The sequence below is a fragment of the Hippichthys cyanospilos genome, chromosome 10, assembly GCF_059441005.1.
Source record: "Hippichthys cyanospilos isolate Australia breed blue-spotted pipefish chromosome 10, RoL_Hcya_1.0, whole genome shotgun sequence".
NCBI classification, from domain to species: Eukaryota; Metazoa; Chordata; class Actinopteri; order Syngnathiformes; family Syngnathidae; genus Hippichthys; species Hippichthys cyanospilos.
In genome coordinates, this window is record NC_142378.1 from 4,897,501 (window position 1) to 4,916,082 (window position 18,582).

The 18,582-nt window shown below is 41.9% G+C and overlaps 1 protein-coding gene across 2 annotated transcripts in view; it reads left to right on the forward strand.

Annotated features, from left to right (window-relative positions):
- The window catches only part of nhsa (Nance-Horan syndrome a (congenital cataracts and dental anomalies)), a 49,948-nt gene that overhangs the window by 1,371 nt on the left and 29,995 nt on the right, over positions 1-18,582 (forward strand). The gene's annotated exons all lie outside the window — the stretch shown is intronic.

Genomic DNA, 18,582 nt, shown 5'->3' on the forward strand with positions numbered 1-18,582 from the left:
TTTCTGCGCAATCCTCTCCAACGCACCTTGATTCAAATGATCAGCTCGCAAAAAGCCCTGCAAGACGCTTGATAATTATCCTGATATTTATAAATTCAAGCAGGGAAAAAAGTTAGCTCATTCCCTGACTTCCCGGTTCAAATAAACAAATAAATGAATACATCAAAATGAATGAATAAATGCATATGTGAAATGTGACTTTTTGAGGGAGGCGTGTCCATCCGGCCATGCATGTAAACAGGTTGAACTCTGCATGGCTGCCAGTTAAGAATTCATGACCCAGATAACACAGCATGTGGCCATGCCTGGCTCTTTTAAAACCAAGTGCCCCCCCCCCCCCCCCCCCACTTTGCCCCACCCCCCACTAGTGACAGTGTGGGGGAGTGTATTTATGTATGGTAAAGGCCACACGCACACAGCAGGAAGCGCTTGGGCATCTCCTGCTTTTAGGAGATGCATATTATCCACCTGAAATTCCTGGAAGCACCCCCAACACGCAACACACACACACACACACACACACACACACACACACACACACACACACACACACATTGGTTAGGATCTTCTTTTATTCTCATGATAGCAAAAGTACAGAGAGGAACAGTTAAAAAAAAACTGGTTAAAGTAAAAGTATGATATGACTTGTGTACTTGAGTAGAAAACTAGAGGCTCTGAAATGTACTTACTGTAAATCCCGAAATAAAAGACCCACTTTTTTTCACAAAAATGAAGGCCAAAAATATGGGTGTGTGTTATAAATAATTACCGTAATGGGGCGAGCTAGAGGGCGGACCTCAGCTGGCTGTTAACAGCCAGTGCCTGTTGCAGCTAACAGCAGCTTGTGTTCGTTACATGTATTAATTTCAATCAAAGAAGCGAGCAGGCTGAACCAACGTCCGAGTCCGTCCTTGTTCACACGCAGGAATATTACTAAAACCGAGTGGATCATGTAAAAGTTAGGCTTCAGTGAAAGCTATTCCTTTTGAGTTGTTTATTAATTGCAATTTTTTTTCCTCTTCTAGATGGCACTCTTGATTTAAAGATGTTGTAGGAATTGAATACATTTCTACTGCACATGCTTTTCTTTTAAAACCACGTGCATCATCTAGAGGGGTCCAAAAATATCTCAGGTGCTTGATGAAGCTTCATTTTCCCATCATGACTTGGTAGCAGTGACAGTGAGTCATTAAAAAAAAAAAAAATTCGGTCCGCACCTTGGAACGCCTTTTTTTCTTTTCAAATCAAGAGCAAATTAATTGGAACATGAAAAAAATGCTTATTATGTTGCTTTTTTTTCCCTTAACAAAAAGTGATTTAATAACAAATGTGATCGCGGAACAAATTCCACTCTTAAGTCAAGGTACGGCTTCAGGACAACGGAATATTCCACCTCTCGATTTGTGACGGCAAAAAGCTAACCCTCTGGGCCACAAAAAAAGTCGCCTGATTAACCTTAATAGTTTCTTTCACATTAATGGTTGGGGGCGGGTCATATATCCTTAAAAAACAGGGCCGTGCCTCATCTGCATGACAATGGGTGTAAATGAGGACACGGGAGCTGGGGGACTTTTAGGGTCTCTTTTATTTATCCATGAGGAAGGACATATTTGGCATTTTTGTCTTATTACCATTACGGGCCATTTAGAAAATATCCCGCCGAACGTATGCAGCAAACTTAAAAACACGGCGTGGACATTTTCGAGGCGATGGGAGATTTCTCGTTGTTTGAGCTTGCAATAATCCCAGCGCGCTTGAACGCCACAGTAAACGTTGGCGTTTCATCATCGAAATTCATCTCGAAATTCATCTCCCAATCAATGGATCGATCATTTGAATGATGGTGATGAATGTGATGATTGACCATTTTTTATGTTTTGCCATTTTTTTTTTTGGACTTGATCATCTCAATGTTTTTGTGACCGAATAAGGCTCTTTAGAAATGCTTCTTCTTAACTCGAATGAAGCCGGGATATTCCGGCGGTGTCGGGTTGCGTTCCCATGAGTTGGAGAGGCTCAAGTGACACCGAAAGGTTCGTCCCCGAAGGAGCTTGAAGGAGGCGTCTGGCAAACGTCCCATCGGGCACGTGTTTGGACAGACCCGACGCCGTCCGTCCGTCCGCCCGTCCATCCGGCCCGGGTTTTAAGTTACGTGGCTTTCCCCAAACTGAGCACATGGCTGGCAGCTCAGCGCATTCCTGTCTCCAAACTCACCATGGACGGAGAAATATAGATGGGAAGGAATTTTTTTCACTTCCAAACTGTCATGAACCTCTTTTACAAAATGACATATTAACTGTAAGTACAATAAGATTCATATAAAGAGGACTTAATCATTCTTTGAGGCCGTATTTTTATATTTTTTCCATAGATAGCGAGGTAAATGTGTAATAGATGATGTGGTATGCCTTGGATCACGAGGGGAATGAACTCTGCGTTTTAGACATTCAGAAAGACGCCAAATGGTTTGGGTTTTTTTTTTAGCTCCCAACCATATAGCTTGAATACGTTGATGTGGTATGCTTTGGATCATGAGCTGTACGGTGAAAAAGTGGTTAAAAAAATGAAAATAACAAAGACACTAACAATAATAAAAATGAAATTAAGATGATGAAAACAATCTTAATAATAAAGAATGGGCGAGCTGAATATGATGTCAATTGTCAGAATTTGGTTCAACCGGCCTCCGTTTACGGCACAGGTGTCGAATTCTTGTCCTCGAGGGCCGGTATCCTGCAATTTTTCCAAACCTCCCTCTCAAGCACACCTGATTCAAATAATTAGGATCAAGATTATCAACGATGCGAATCAGGTGTGTCGGGGAGAGAAAACTGGAAAAAATACAGGATACCGGTCCTCGAGGACTGGAGTTCGACACCTAAGGTATATACAGTGATCCCTCCTACTTCGCCGTCTCAGATATCGCGGTCTCAGTACTTTGTGGGTTTTTCCAGGAAAAATTAAAACTATTTCCAAACAAAAAATAATTTAAAAAACGCGCATACATGGAAAAAAATGAAAAAAAGTACATTATACAGTACTGTATTCATTAAGTAATTAATTAATATTAGTTAATAACTATTAAAAGTTCTTCAAGCGTTAGAGTTCGTGACGTTTGTTATCTTATTTTGAAATGTATGCTTTTAATTTGTCGGGTTGCGATACATTTCCGTTTCCTGTTTTACGTTCCCTGTGAGTCATTCAGCTCTTATGGTGAATGACAATGTAAGCTCATATTTATTGTTTATCATTTATGTCGATAACGCACGCTACTGCCTATGTTTAGTAAGTTTATTCTGTTTATGTGTTCGTTTGTGTAGAGGTTGCGCTTTATAGTTAGTAGTTGTTGTTAGTTGTTGCTAACCCGCTAATGTCGGCTAAAAATACAGTCAATTCATAGATTAAAGTTCGGCAAGTGTTTATATGTTAGTTGACTGACTTTAAGATTGTTGTTGATTTATTAATCAACAGATACTACTTGATACACCATACATGAGCCAAAATAAATGTGAACTTCAACGTGATGACTTGCGTACTTTCTTGGTGCAGATAACCAGTCCTGAGAGCAAATTCTCAACAAACTAAGTAAGATTAGTTATTTAATGAATATACAGTAATGTTAATAATGTTAAAAAGGATAATGTAATGTTAAATAATAGGAGAAAGGAAATAAAATACGCAAAAAATACAAAAAAAAAAAAAAAAAAGGATTGTTGATGGTTACTGCGGCTATATTGGGGTGTACATAGAAATCCGGGAACTGATACCCTACTTCGCGGGTTTCAGACTTCGCGGGGGGGTTGACACCCCCCCATTAACAGCGAAGTAGGGGGGGGGATCACTGTATATATAAAAAGAATACTTTTGGTTTAAGAAAACAATTTGGAGGCAATGGTGCCGGTGTCTGTCGCTTGAGTGGTCATCCGTCGCCATTAATTTGACTCTTGAGGTTGCCATGCGAATTGCGGGCGTTGTCCAGCCTCGGACTCTCCTTCCATGCGTAGCGAGCGTTGCGTAACATTCCGCATACATTTTTCCGCTGGCTCAAGCGAGCGCTTGCCGCTTGATTTGTCTCGCTGTGCGGTGGCGACGTTCCCGCCGCCTTTTCCGGGCCGGGATGACACGGAAGAGCGTGCGCTGCACGGAAAAGCGCCTTAACCTCGCTGCATTTTTTTTTTCTGTGTTTGATTGAGCTGGCCTGGCTGCTAGCTTGGCTTTGACTTTCTAAGCGCGATGTTGATGTGGTATGCGTTGGATCGTAAGCGCTACCTTAGTTTTGAAAGCATCATACACAGCGCATATGATGTGGTATGATTAAATTGATGCTTTCCTATAGACATGATGTGGTATGATTTGGATTTTTAGATGGCCCTCTCCATCTGGGGATTGATGTTGCAGAAATGATGTGGTATGCTTTGGATCATAGCTCTTCTTTCCCAGATACAAGGAAGAAATCAAGCTAGGAATCAGTCAGTCACCGATATTTGATATCATTACTCACCCACCCGTAATATACAGTAGATGAGGGCATATGATGTGGTATGCTTTGGGTGAAGAGCTGCGTATTTCCGGGTAGATAAACTTTTGACATATGATGCGGTATGTTGTGGGACTTATGAGGCGATATGTGCTGGATCACAAAATATTTCCACTTGCTATGTATGTCTTGTGCATATGATGTGGTATGCTTTGGGTCACGAGCTTTGCATTTCAATAAATAGATCAATGTAAACACAGTCGCATTGAATGCATCACTTGAAATCCCCCAAATTGCGATCCAGCCGTGAAATGGGAACTTTGGACCTGTAAATGGGAGGATAAAGTTGTACGTTTCCGTAATGGGACACTGGAAACCCGTGGGCGGGTGGGGCCAGGGCACCCTGGGATATCTTGCGCCGTTTACGACATCCAAGCAGCTCTTTCTTTCATTATGACGGGCATATTTGGACAGGTCCGGACAACCTGCCGTTGATTTAGTGGCTCTGCTAATTATAGGGCGCTTTTCAAAGGCTTGCCCCCCCCCCCCCCCCCCCCGCCCCGTCCCGCCCTTCGTCTGGGCCCAGACAGCCTTGATACGTGTTTGTAATATTCCAATGATGTCATCGGCACTTCCTTTGGGATTACACGCAGCCCTCTGACAGTGCAGCTTCTGTATTTATTTATTTTTTTCAATCGGTTCATGCAGTGTCGTTGATTTCTTTGCAGTTTGAATATCAGAGAAGCTGTGTCGCTTCACATTTGATGCTAGCATCAAGGTAGCAGACAAAAGTCTTGTTGAACATATTTAAGTGGAAATAAATATACAATTATTCATCCTTTTTTAAATGGAAGTAGTAGTTGTTTGAAGGTTTATAATTATGTAACATTTATGCTAATCATCGTTAGCCTGTCAATAGTCTTTTGCATTATATGTTTGCATTACGATAGCTGATGTTTGTCATTAAATTACATAGATTTTTTTTTTTTTTTTTTTTTTTTTTAGGGTTCCAGACATTTGACCCCAAGTCATTTATATTTCTGTAAACTTTTCAAGTTGCTAAGGGAGGGTTGTTTCTTGCTACTGATTTCGGTAACAAGTACTAAAGGTCATTTACTACATTTTTAAAGAGCTTTAGTAGTTGATTGAATAAAGTTAAAAAAAAAAAAAAATATATATATATATATATATATATATATATATATATATATATATATATATATATATATATATATACTAAAAAAATATTTATCAACTAAAATACTCTCCAGAAAATAAATAATATCTAAATAAATATTTAAAAAAATATATAAAAACTATACATATACATGCATAAATATATATATATATATACTAAAAAATATTTATCAACTAAAATACTCTCCAGAAAATAAATATCTAAATAAATATTTTAATATATATATATATATATATATATATATATATATATATATATATATATATATATATATATATATATAAAACCCCTTTAAAATATTTATTTATTTTCTGGAATGTATTTTAGTTGCTCAAAATGTCCTAACCAAATCCTCCACGACCCAGCGACCTCTCAAAGTGTTTTCTCCTGCACCGTCCCCGTCAAGTCAAGCATCCCCAAAAAGCCGGAAAAGCCCGGGGGCTGGCTTCTACTTCAAGGACTTTGCCCCACCACCACACACACACACATGCTCCCCTTATTTGCAAAGCGGGCTTGTTGCGGGTTTGAAACGAGACTCCTTTTGGGAAGGCAAGGTCGGAGCTTTTAATTGGCGGGCGTGTGGGGGAATGGGTCAAAAATGCGTAAGTGGTTCCACTTAACATTCTTGCGGCGGGACCCACCACCATAGCAAGTGCTTCCGAGATGGATCCCGAAGCCGAAATCCCTCCGAGAACCTTTTTGTTTATTTTCGGCCGTCTGGGCTAACATTTACCTTTTAAAACGGTTCGGACCTCTCTATCGAAACAAAAGCCCTACTCCCGGGTCTTCTAAAGAAAGAACAAAAACAAACAAAAAGCAAAGCAGTGTGGGATGGCAAAGCTAACAAAACACAAGAAAATACAAAGAATCGACAAGAAATTAGATTTTTTTTCTGTTTTTCCATAGTTTTGACGTTATCGCCAACCTGTTGGTGCATCCTATAGATGCTAGCATAGAAAATACCAGAATTTGAGCCTAAAATATCTTATATTTGGGGAATTACGGTAAAAAGCAAAGTGACCCAGGAACATTAGGGGTCAAGGACCTGGTCAAGCTGAAAATTGCCTTTCAATCCCATTTTCAAGCTGCTCCAGTTTTTTGAACAAGAACGGAAGACGTGGCCAGTTCCAACATGATCAACCTTGACCCCCCCCCCCCCCGCACCAAGGCCCCGCGAGATCCGCAGGTGCTCGGGATGCAACGAGGGCGGGATGATTGACGATGAAAGGGCTTTTTTCAGTTCCCGGCTTCACATTCCAGTCAAATCCCAGTCTAAACACCTGCACGGCGAAGGCCGCAGATTCACTTCCTGTTGAAAAATGCTGGGTGGCGCGTTTGCTCGTCCCCGCCACGCATGGCGCTTTTCAAACTCGCAAGTTCAACGCATGAAACGGGACCGAAGTCATACCGAAAAAAGCTCTGACTCACCGCCATTATCTCTCACTTCCGCTTATTAATCTGTCGCGGCAGATATCCGAGTCGTAAAACCCGAGGTTTCTTTTTCGCGGCGTCACCTTTAGCGTCTTTTGCGGGCTCCCGGAGGCGGGCGCTTGATGGTATCGCTTTAAAACCGCAGGTGGCCTCAATCGCTCCCGGCTCCAAGGCGGCAAAACAAAACAAAAAAAAAAAACAAGCAAAAGGGCCCGCAGGAGTTTTACGACTCCCGGCCTGTCAATATTTCCCCAGGTTGCCACGGAAAAGAATGCGAGCGGGAAACGTCATAAACGGCGCGCCGCTGTTTCGCTTCAAGACCGGCGAGCGAGGCCAAACAAACGCAGGAGTTACAAAAAAACGGCCGCAAATAAAACGCTAAACCGGGCGACCGCCCCGGAAGATTTCAGACTAAACCGAGTGCAAGGGTTGAAAAAGTGTTTCTTAAAATGCGATTTTAGTGAAATTTTAGGTCACTTCTGTGTATTTTGGAATTTTTTTGGGGTCATTTTACTTTTTTCCTAGGTGATTCTGGACTCTTTGGGTTTTTGTTTCAATTCTCAAGTTGTACAAATGACCAGTTTCATTTTTTTTTCTTGTGTTTATTTAGTTGTTCAACTGAAGATTCTTGAGTTTTGTTGTCATGTTTAAAGTTGTTTGACACTGGACTTTTCTTCTACCTTCTGACCAGATTCTATGTTGAATTTTAGGTCTGTTGTTTAGATGTTCAGTTGACCAAATTCTTGGACCATGTTTCAGCTGTAGATTTTTTATTTGTTTAGTTGTTCAACTGACCAGATTCTTGACTTTTGTCAAAGTGGTTTGACACTGGACTTTTGTTCTACCTTTTGACCACATTCCACCTTGAATTTTACAACTATTTTTGCCTGGCCGTAGTTTACGATTCTTCTATTTTTGGTCCATATTTTCTGTGGATTAAAGTTTGACATTCCACTGTCTGGATGGCCCTGATTCTGGACTCTTGTTCTAACTTTGGATGGTGGTTTGCATCATTTTAGAAGCATTGTCGAGATTATCTTTGGATTCTTCCAAGATGCTCAACTTGAAGAGTTTAAACGCAGTAAACATCATCGTAAAATTCCAAGAAAACTAATGTAACGAATACTCCGCAGGGACTGGGTTCAAAAGAAGAATGAAAGTCCAGCGTCTGGACAGTGGAGAAACTTGGAAACTGACCTAGGAAAATTCGGCCATAATGTTTAACAATAGTTCAGAATCTGGGCAGTTGGACAACTCTGGAACTGACCTTCAATTCCAAGGAAATGACGGTCCAAAAAAGATTCCAGGATCTGGGTTGTCGTGCAATTCTGAAGTGGACTTTTGATTCCAAAGGAACTGATCCCTCAGGATTCATTTTTTCCAGACCCCGCTCTCGAAGTTTTCTGTTGCCGGCGCATCAAAAACGAAGCATCAAGTTGTTGAAGTGGTTGATTTGACATTTTAACGACGTGGCCTCTTCCAGCGGCGTTTGACGCCCCGCTGACCTGTCAGCTATTCACCATCTCGTCAAAGCCCAAATCCATTCTAATTGGCCTCTCCGCAAGATGGAGGGCGGCCATGTTTGCTCTTTTGTGTTGTCGAGGGAAGGGGTGTGAGCCTGGCCAGCAGGCTTTTGAGGTCGGGGTCAAGTCATGTGCCCCCGCCCCTTACCACCTCTTCATCAAGACGAGCAAGATGGTTGCTTCTCAGAGCTTTAGATCAAGACCCGTTCCTGCCGTAAAACAAACGTCGGATACTGAATTTATCAGCTGATATGTTTCGCTTGGGCACAATCATGAATAATCAGATTCTTCGTATTTCCGTGTCATCTGCTAAAAGGCTGCAGCTTCTAAATATTTTGGTATTCGGATAGTCTATCGAATAATCGGGCAGTCAGATTACAAAAAAACAAACAAAAAAAACGTCATTTTGCTTAGTTTAAGAACAATTTAAACAATACAGCTCATATCCACATAATGTAAATTTCTCGTTGGCAGACAAGCTTTTTTAACTATAATTTCAACCAGCAGTAGGTCCAGACAATTTGACACTTTCTTATAAGAAAATGGTTGGTTTTCTATCTCTTCCTTGAGGCGTTTTTGTGGGTCTCTTGCTAGACATGCCTACAAAATTCAAAGCCATTTGTGGTATGTGTGGTCACGCAACAAATGAAACTCTTTAGCCGAGGTTACCGCTGTTTGCGAAAGACATAAACTGACTATAAACATTGTTTGTTTTATGACTTTATTTGGGGTCTAGTTCTTAATTTTCAGGCCCCCGCCATGGTTGTTATCAGTCGCATGTTCCTGCTCTACCTCACTTGTCACGTTCGTGCCGGAGTGGGAGGCGAGGAGTGTTTACTCAGCCGCGTCCCAAACCCTCGTACGCACGTTTGGGGGCTCGCTCTGCTTCTCGTCTCCGCGGCAGGCCGACGGAAGCCTTTGAAGGCCTCGCGCTTCCGAGGCTCCACGCAGTTTGCAACTTTGATGACTCGCCATAAAACACAAAAGTCAAATTCAAGCTAACAACGTGATATTTAGCGTATGTTGGAGAAGACGCAGCACGTCGGCCGTTTTGTTGGACGGCAGCAACAGTTTTAAGGGTGTTTCGGGTGTTTTCGGGGGTCTTTAAGTTCGCAAGTTGCCATTGAAAGGATTCATGCGAAAATTGGGGAAATGCATGATAAAACATCGGGATTTCATTACATCCAAAATTGGCAATACGGTGATCCCTCCTACTTCGCGGTCTCAGTACTTTGCGGGTTTTTCCAGGAAAAATTAAAACTATTTCAAAATACAAAATAATTTTAAAAATGTGCAAAAATTGAAAAAAGCAAAAAAGTACATTATACAGTACTGTATTCATCAAATAACTAAGTAATATTAGTTAATAACTGTTAGGAATTCAAGCGTTAGAGTTTGTGACGTTTGTTATCTTATTTTGAAATGCATGCTTTTAATTTGTCGGGTCGCGTTGCATTTCCGTTTCCTGTTTTACGTTCTCTGCGTCATTCGGCTCGTTACGGTGACGTAGTGAATGACGACGTAAGCTCATATTTATAGTTTATTATTATTTATGTTGATAACGCACGCTACTGCCTATGTTTAGTAAGTTTATTCTGTTTATGTGTTCGTTTGTGTATAGGTTGCACGTTATAGTTAGTAGTTGGTGCTAACCCGCTAATGTCGGCTAAAAATACAGTCAACTCATAGATTAAAGTTCGGCAAGTGTTTATATGTTAGTTGACTGACTTTAACATTGTTGTTGATTTATTATTCAACAGATACTACATGATACACCATACATGAGCCAAATTAAATGTGAAGTTTCAACGTGATGACTTGCGTACTCTTTCACCGGAGTCTTGGTGCAGATAACCATTCCTGAGAAAAAATTCTCAACAAACTAAGTAAGATTAGTCATTTAATGAATATACAATAATGTTAATGTAATAAGGATAATGTAATGTTAAATAATAGGAAAAAGGATGTGCAAAAAAATGTGCAAAAAAAAGGATTGTTTATGGTTATTGCGGCTATATTGGGGTGTACATAGAACTGATACCCTACTTTGCAGGTTTCAGACTTCGCGGGGGGGTTGACACCCCCCATTAACCGCGAAGTAGGGGGGGATCAATGTATTTCCAATTTTGAATGGCAGTGATGGTGAGCTTTTAAGGTTGTTTTTGTTTCCCTCAAAAACAGTCTCAATAGAGATTTTGTCCAATTGCTATCAGATTAACACCATGAACAGGGAATGTATGCTAAATTTCGCAACATTTGGTTCAATATGTGCGGGCCTATCCAGGTTTGATGACTAAAAAATGTCAAAAATAGCGTGTTTCAGCGAGCATTATGAAATTTGCTTGGCATTTTTGGCTCGAGTAAACCCGCCATGGACAAAAAGTCACAAGAAGTTTTCCATTTCGTTTGGTAGCGATCATTGAATGGTCATTTGGACCACTTCCAGGGATCCTTCAAAGATTTGATCCGATTGCTAGCAAATATTAACTTCGTGTACTGGATCTTCTACAGATGTTGATGATTTCCATGCTTGAGGGAGCAATAAAAGTGGAGGATTAACCTGAGGTCAGCGTGAGAGGACGTCATTTGGGCTTGTTGTGCAGTGAAGCGCACGCGAGGAGGCGGCGGCGCCGGCGCCTACCATTCGGGCTTTTGTGTCTTCCTTTCACCCTCCTCCTTCATCTTTTATTCCCCGGGCCCCCTCGGGCATGTTAGTTCCTTTTCTCGGACTGGCATGCATGCTTTCGGGTCGCTCTTTCTCTCGCTATCCCACTTTTTTTTTTTTTCGCTTTTGGGATCGGGCCAACGCCGCTCGCTGCACAGGCCCACCGGGGCGGAGAAAATAATGGATGACCCGCTCGCCATTATGTTCTCACTTAGCCCGATGCTTTGTCGTCCGGCTGAATCGCTTTTCCGTTAATATTTGATGTGAGTTCTGAGGACCGAACGGACAAAAATAACACCTGCTGCGTTTTGGGGAAATGTGTAAAAATAGCCCTTGATTACCAAAGTTCCCCGTTGTCCTGCGAGTAATCCAGTGTTTACTTTCAGTTTCTTCCGTATAACTCGCAATTCCACGAATGGGAAGATCCAGTTACCGGCGCAAAGGTCGCCCTCGGAGGGAACTTCCACTTGTGACATCCGAGCATGGGACAAGGCGTCTTATTGTCCCTGCCAATAGAACGTGTTAGAATGGACTGCAGCTGTATAGATTCAAATGGCTGCTGAATTTGTGTCTCACTGGGACAAACAAGGTTTATAGCCTCAATTTTCCGCAGGGCTTTTGGGATTATTCGGGTAGCCTGTTTTGGCAATCTTATGAGAAGGGCTTTTTTTTTCTTCCATTTTACAACGTCACGGCGAATCCGCAAACAGTTTACTAAAATGTGTTTGATTTGGGACTAAGCTCCTCGAGATATTTTCGTGCTTTCTGTTATGATGTTCATTCAATTTTTGTGAGTTTTGGGCAGGATTAGGCTTCCAAAATGACAATGTAATGGTTTGTCTACCAATTGATGGGAGTTTTTGGGAACATTGAGGCATACAAAAAGAAAATTCAAGCTTTCGAACAAAATTTTGTGCATATTGGGCGTCTTTTGCCCCCCAATACATGATCCAATCCTTTGTTCGACAGATTTTAGGGCCTGTCGATTTTTGCAAAATGACAACTCAATAGTTTGTCCACCGCGTTTTTTCCAACACATTTTGTGAGTTTTTGGGCATGTTAAGACCTCCAAAAAGATGATTCAACAATTTGTCAGCCACAATTTGTGAGTTCCTGAGCATTTTGAGGCCTCCATAAAGGCGACCTGTCAGTTGGTTCATTGAACTTTGAGTTTTTGGACATGTTGAGGCCTCAAAAAAGACCGTTCAATAGTTTGTCCACCAAATATTGTGAGTTTTGGGGCTTGTTAAGGCCTCCAGAAGGATGATACAAAAGTTTGGCCACTAAATTTTGTTAGTTTTCAGGTGTGTTGTGTCCTCCAAAAAGATGATTCAATAGTTTGTCCACCAAATTTGTGAGCTATTGGGCATTTTGAGGCCTCTAAAACGGTTATCTAATAGTTGGTTCACCAAGTTTGAGTTGTTGGACACGTTAAGGCCTTCAAAACGACGATCCAGTAGTTTGTGGACCAAAATGTTGAGATTTTTGCCATGGCGAGGCCTCAAAAAAGACCATTCTATAATTTTCCTCCAGATTTTGTGAGTTTTTGAGCATGTTCAGACCTATAAAACAGTAAACCTTTATTTTGTACCTTTTCGTTGGTGTATCCCCAAAATAAACATCAAATATGCTCCAGTCAAGCACGTAGGCAAAAAGATTTTCCATTCATCGTCTCTCTAGGATACAGATCTGATGGTTTGGGCTCATTTAGGCCACTCCCATAAGAAGAGTTTGCTCAAAACATGGAATTTGTCCAAGTTTCCAAGGGGCACCATCGAATGAATTTTGGTCATTAAAGTTTAGTATTTGGGCCCCTCACAATGCAAAATGAAATCTTTCCAGGATAAAACGCATGTGAAATTGCACAGAGGGCAAAAAGCCAGCTTTCTTTGTGTTCCCGTGCCGTCGGGAGCCTTACCCATCCCTCTCTGCTGGGACTGTTTACCCTGGAGCCAAGATAGGAATAAATCCTGTGGGACGGGAAGAAGTTATTCCGGTGAAGTTCTGAAGAAGGCTTTGGGCGACAGTGAGAAGCGGGAGGGATCAAAGGTTGCTTCCATCCCGAGCCGGGATTTGAATAATCCTTTGATGGTACAACACAAGGTGTATTACCCATCTTGTCGTGAAAAAAGTTTTTTTCCCATAATCTGGAACATTAGATCTGCTTGAGTTGTTGTTGCTTTTTCTGCCTTACGGTTTCAGTTGGTATAAAAACCCAGGAGGGTTTCATCTTGTGAAAAGCTTTAAAAGGCAAATCATCTGTGGGAAATGCAAAGTTGCGTCACAGAACCAATGGAAGGTCAACGCAGTCTGTGGGAGGAAAGTACCTGAAGTTGCAAGCCAGCAGGCGGGCCCGCCATCTGTTGGCCCCGAGCCCACGTCTGTCTTTCATTACACTTTCGTTTTCACAGTCAAACCCTGCGGTTGAACACCCCAAACAAATCTTGGAATTTCTCCAACGTTTTCCGGGGGGTAAAAAAAGGTTTTCATCTTGAGGGACTTTTTGGCTTTTATGGCGACTCGTCAAACTCTGCCGCCAGGCTCTGCCCGCAAGCAATAAAAAAGCTCCAATTGTTCCCCGCGTTGAATTAGGTTTCCACCTAGCGTATGCGCTTCAAATTTAATAGCAATCAGACAAAATCTCTTCCAGGCCCAGTCCACCTTTAGAGGACCCTTGCTAATGCCCCCGAATGCTCAATCCAAACCAAACGGATTTACAGTATATCCTGTGTCTTCTCAAGCATACCTTATGAAGACATTTTTTGTGGTTTTACTCCTGATTATCTGCCAAATTTCATGATGCTTTTCCTTTATTTCAGCCGGTAATTTGAACGATTCCCTTTGCGCTGCGAGAGTGGAACCAGATTTCCATAATGATTTCTCCCGCACCACTAGAGCGTTCGCTATTTTGCCAGAGCCTAACCGGGCGTCGCTAATAATTTCCGCTGTACGTCCAGATCGTTTCAAGACTTTTGGAATGATTTCTACTGTACTACCAGAATTCACACTCAACTGTCAGTTACAGAACGCTTCCGGTAAAATATCGTCTCATGGTAGAAAAGAAAATTCAGGATAAGAATGGCAATTCACAAAAAAGGGAATGCAAGGAAAGCTAGGGAGCTGAAATTTCACCCAAATGTAGTCAACATGTCAAAGTTCGGCATGTCACAACCACGTAGGTATCACCCTACCAGTGGTGCCATTCCCTGCCTAAAATACAGCGGTACCTCTACTTAAAAACGTCTAGTTCCGATAAATTCACAAAATTTTGTCTCTAGGTCCAAAAAAACAATTCAGGATAGGAAAGGCATTTCACATCACTGGGAAAACATGGAAAAATGGCACCGAGAGCTGAAATTTCACCCATATTACAACATGACGAGTCAACACGTCTCAACATAAAAATCAGGTTACGAAACGCTTCCGGTAAAATATCATCTTTAAGTAGAAAATAAAATTCAGGATAGCAAACCAATTTCACATCAAAGAAAAAGCATGGAAAGAAGACGCTAGGGAGCCGAAATTTCACCCAGATGGTCAAAGTTCAAGATGTCAGCACCACGTAGGTATCACACTACCAGGAGTGTGCTATCCCTTGGCTAGCTAAAATATTTGTACTGAAAAAAGGACGTGGAAGAAAATGATCCAAAAATGATTACTGCATAAATGTTTTCACCAGTGTGGCTCTCAAACGGTCAAAATGTCTGTCTAGGAGGGAAAGTGCATACTTAAGGACCTCGGATTTCAACATGTGTGGTCAGCTTTCGTGTGGTTTTCGCCGTCTATCCCGCCGTGGGTGCATTCTTTGTGTATTTAGTACGTGTCATTCGGGAAGGCTTTTTGCTTGTAATCTGATCAGCCGAGTCTGATTTTTAGTCCTCCAGAGCCCCCTTAACGCTGGCAAACGGGGCCAAAAGAAAAACTGGAATCTCATCAGGCAAGACAGACAGACCAGGGCGGATTGCTTTGCGCATGCCAGCTGGCTTGAACTTGTGCCGTTGGAAGTTTTTGCGCTTCTCATTACCTCTCCATTTACGGACACAAAAACAGAGCGTTCTCCGCTACCTCAAACGTGAATTCAAGGCTTACCTGCTGTTATGGCGACCATTCGTTTCGCGGCGCGCTCGGTTTTGTAAAAGCCGTTTGAATGAGCCTGTCGCTAGGAATTCTTCCCATTCACGTTTCTGTCTGGACCGTTACCGCGGTAGCACTTTGTCCAAAAGAAGTAACGTCTCGTTTGGCGGAACGTATTGGCGACCCCTCGATTGTGTTCTTTGACTTTCAAGAGTTCTTCGAGCGTGTCCCTGTCTTTTTTGTCGGTTTTATAGCCGCGCTGTTTATGCGCTGTCAAGCTAACTGCCAAGGTGGCACCGACCCGTGACCCAAAAAATAGGTCTGATTTATCATTTAGATCCAGCTTTAAATGGCCCAAAATGGTGCGAAAACCTCCTTTAATATGATTGGATTTAGGGGTTGGTCTTGATTTCTCGTAAACCCAACAGAACGAACGTGACGACAGCACAACTATTTTTATTGGGATGTGGACGTACCTCTGGCGTAAAAACTGATTCCCTTTTCGTTTTTGTGGTGGACCAAGTCTACCCTGGTTGTGTTTGGGAATTTGGCAAACTTTGCCACGCTTCCCAGGGTTTCTTAGTGGAACAAGGGTGTTTCCAAGTCTAGGTCCTAGGTGCACCTGACAATTTGATGACAGAAAGTAGACCGTATTTTAGACATGGTAAAACCAGGTCTAAATTGTGGCGTAGATGCTGTGATGAGGTTTAGTGAATTTGACCTGATAGATTTTGCAGCGGCCTGCTGTACATCCACCACAGTTGGAGATTAGTATTTATTTATTTATTGTTTATTTATTTATTGCACTTTATGCATGCAGATCTTCTGCACGGACTCCACGAATTCCAGTATACTTTAATTGGGCAGGAATCAACTTTTCACGCCCACAACTGTGCACATGCCCATTTCTAACAGCACCTATCTACAAAAATGTCCAAAAAAGAAAACTCAGCACTTGCGCACAGTTAGACTCCACTTGACTTCACTAAGTTCTCACAAAGACCGCTTCAATGTGGTCACTGATTTAATCTCCGACAAGGCAGCGAGGAAAACTCCTGAAACAAAACACATGTGACTAAGTTCCAGCAGATCCAGGTTGTATTTTCGGTACGTGTGAAACACGGGCGCTCTGTTATTGCGGATTTAAAAGCATCATAAATACCCGGGCGCATACCAAGACGGATTTCTCCGACCGATCGCCGGGCGAAAGTCATTTCTCCGCCTCGGCTCGGCCCATGTGCTCGTATGCCGATTTTTGTTCGGAATCATCCCGACGGTGCCGCTGCCATCTGTGATTCTGCAGATGGCTCTGCCGGTTAAAGTGGGCCACCGTTGGGAGTCGGGACCCCCGTCTCCTGTCCTGGGATGGGACAATGGAGATTATCGGCGTCTGATCTCTTTGTTTCAAACGCGTCTGAGGATGAGGGGGGAGGGGCCGCGCGGGTTTTGGATCAGTACCGCCGAGTGAACGGATCGCAAGACTAGGATGCGGAGCTGCGAAACTGACCCCTCCCTCCCCCCAAAAAAACATTGGCTTCACCAATTGATGTGAAATTGAGTGTGACATGTTTGTCATAACAGGACGCATGATAACATCTCAAGCCTCCATGGTGGCAATTAAACAGGAAGTCGGCCATATTGGTCTGAAATTGCAGCATACCTTGTAAAGTTATTCGTTTGTTGATTATTGCGGCGCCTGGTCGGGGAAACAGCCGCTTGATTTCACTACTTGTTTGTTGGCTCTCTTGCGAAATATAATTCTCTGCAAAGTTATCTTTCGTTCGACCTGTTTGGCTGCTTCAGCAACGCTACATATCGTTTGTCGATGATACGCTTATGTCAGGGTTGCATGGGCCATTTTATCGTTGTTTTATATTTATTTATTTTTCTAGCAATTTAAGACCACATACTCAAACGTTTGTCTCACTGTATTTTTACATATATGCAACATTTTGGTACCTTGTTCTACCTTTAGATCATGTTTGAGTAGTTATATATATATATATATATATATATATATATATATATATATATATATATATATATATATATATATATCTTTCCTCTCTTCCTCCCTCCACTTGTCTTTGATCGACCTCAACGTCGGCGGTGGGAATGCGAGTCGTTGGGACCGGGCCAAGGTGCTCGACGGCGGAGCTGATTTACCGTTGCGGTTAATACCTCCTTATCTTCGCAACACCTAGTAATTTACGACGGCGCTTCGTGAAAGGGAGGCCAACTGTCTCGTTTACCGCCAAGTGTGAGACAAAGTGAGACACGCGGCAATAAGAATTTACTGGCAACGGCATTGGGCTAATATTTTGTCCCTCACTGTATCACTGTATGGGTCATTGTAGAATCGGACGTTGGCTTAGACACTGAACAGAAGAATTTTATTTACTACTGCCATATTTACATTTTGTCTCGAGGCATTCTACACAAATACTGCGTGTGTTTGTGTTCTTAACGCATGGATTATTTGGCATTTCAAAAAATGTCTTCGGGTTCTTAACCATTGCGCACGCTCTTTGCAAACTATACATATTGCATTTTTTTTTTCCTTTTTTGTAAATGCTTTTAAAGGCGTAATAATTAAAGTTATGTTTTTTCCCCTCAACCACTCAAATTATTATTATTTATTAACACCCAGAAAAAAATGAAAAATGCTGTGGTCTGTCTTCAAGACACAGCCATGAACTGATCTGAGTCTAGAGGTGAAACAAAATATTTTCTGTTTGCTGACATAGCTTGACCGCCGCTCAATGGAATGTTGTGAAAATCGCAGCAAAATCAATGTCATAAATCCTATTAAAATGCATCTCAAACATTGCAATTATGATGGTTTTTATATGGTCCAAAAACTGGACAAAAAATATTTTTGTACACAAAATCTTGGACGTCCAGCCGCAATCGTATAGAAATGTCAGAATTGTCGCGTTTTGAAACTGTACATGTTTTAATGATCTGCTGAAAATTTCAGCTCCCTCTAGTGTTTTTTCCCCATTGATTCTTTAATGATATCATAAGAAAATCAAAGGAATTTCCATAATTTGTCACATGAAGAACCCCTCCAGGCAATGTGAGTATTCTTACTCCTGGCATATTTGCAGTTGGGAACGGCATCTGGTCTAAATCAGTGCTTGAAAATAGCTAGCGTGTGTATATTTTCACAATGGGTCGCCACGCCGGGATTGGCACCCTTGACCTTGGCTCA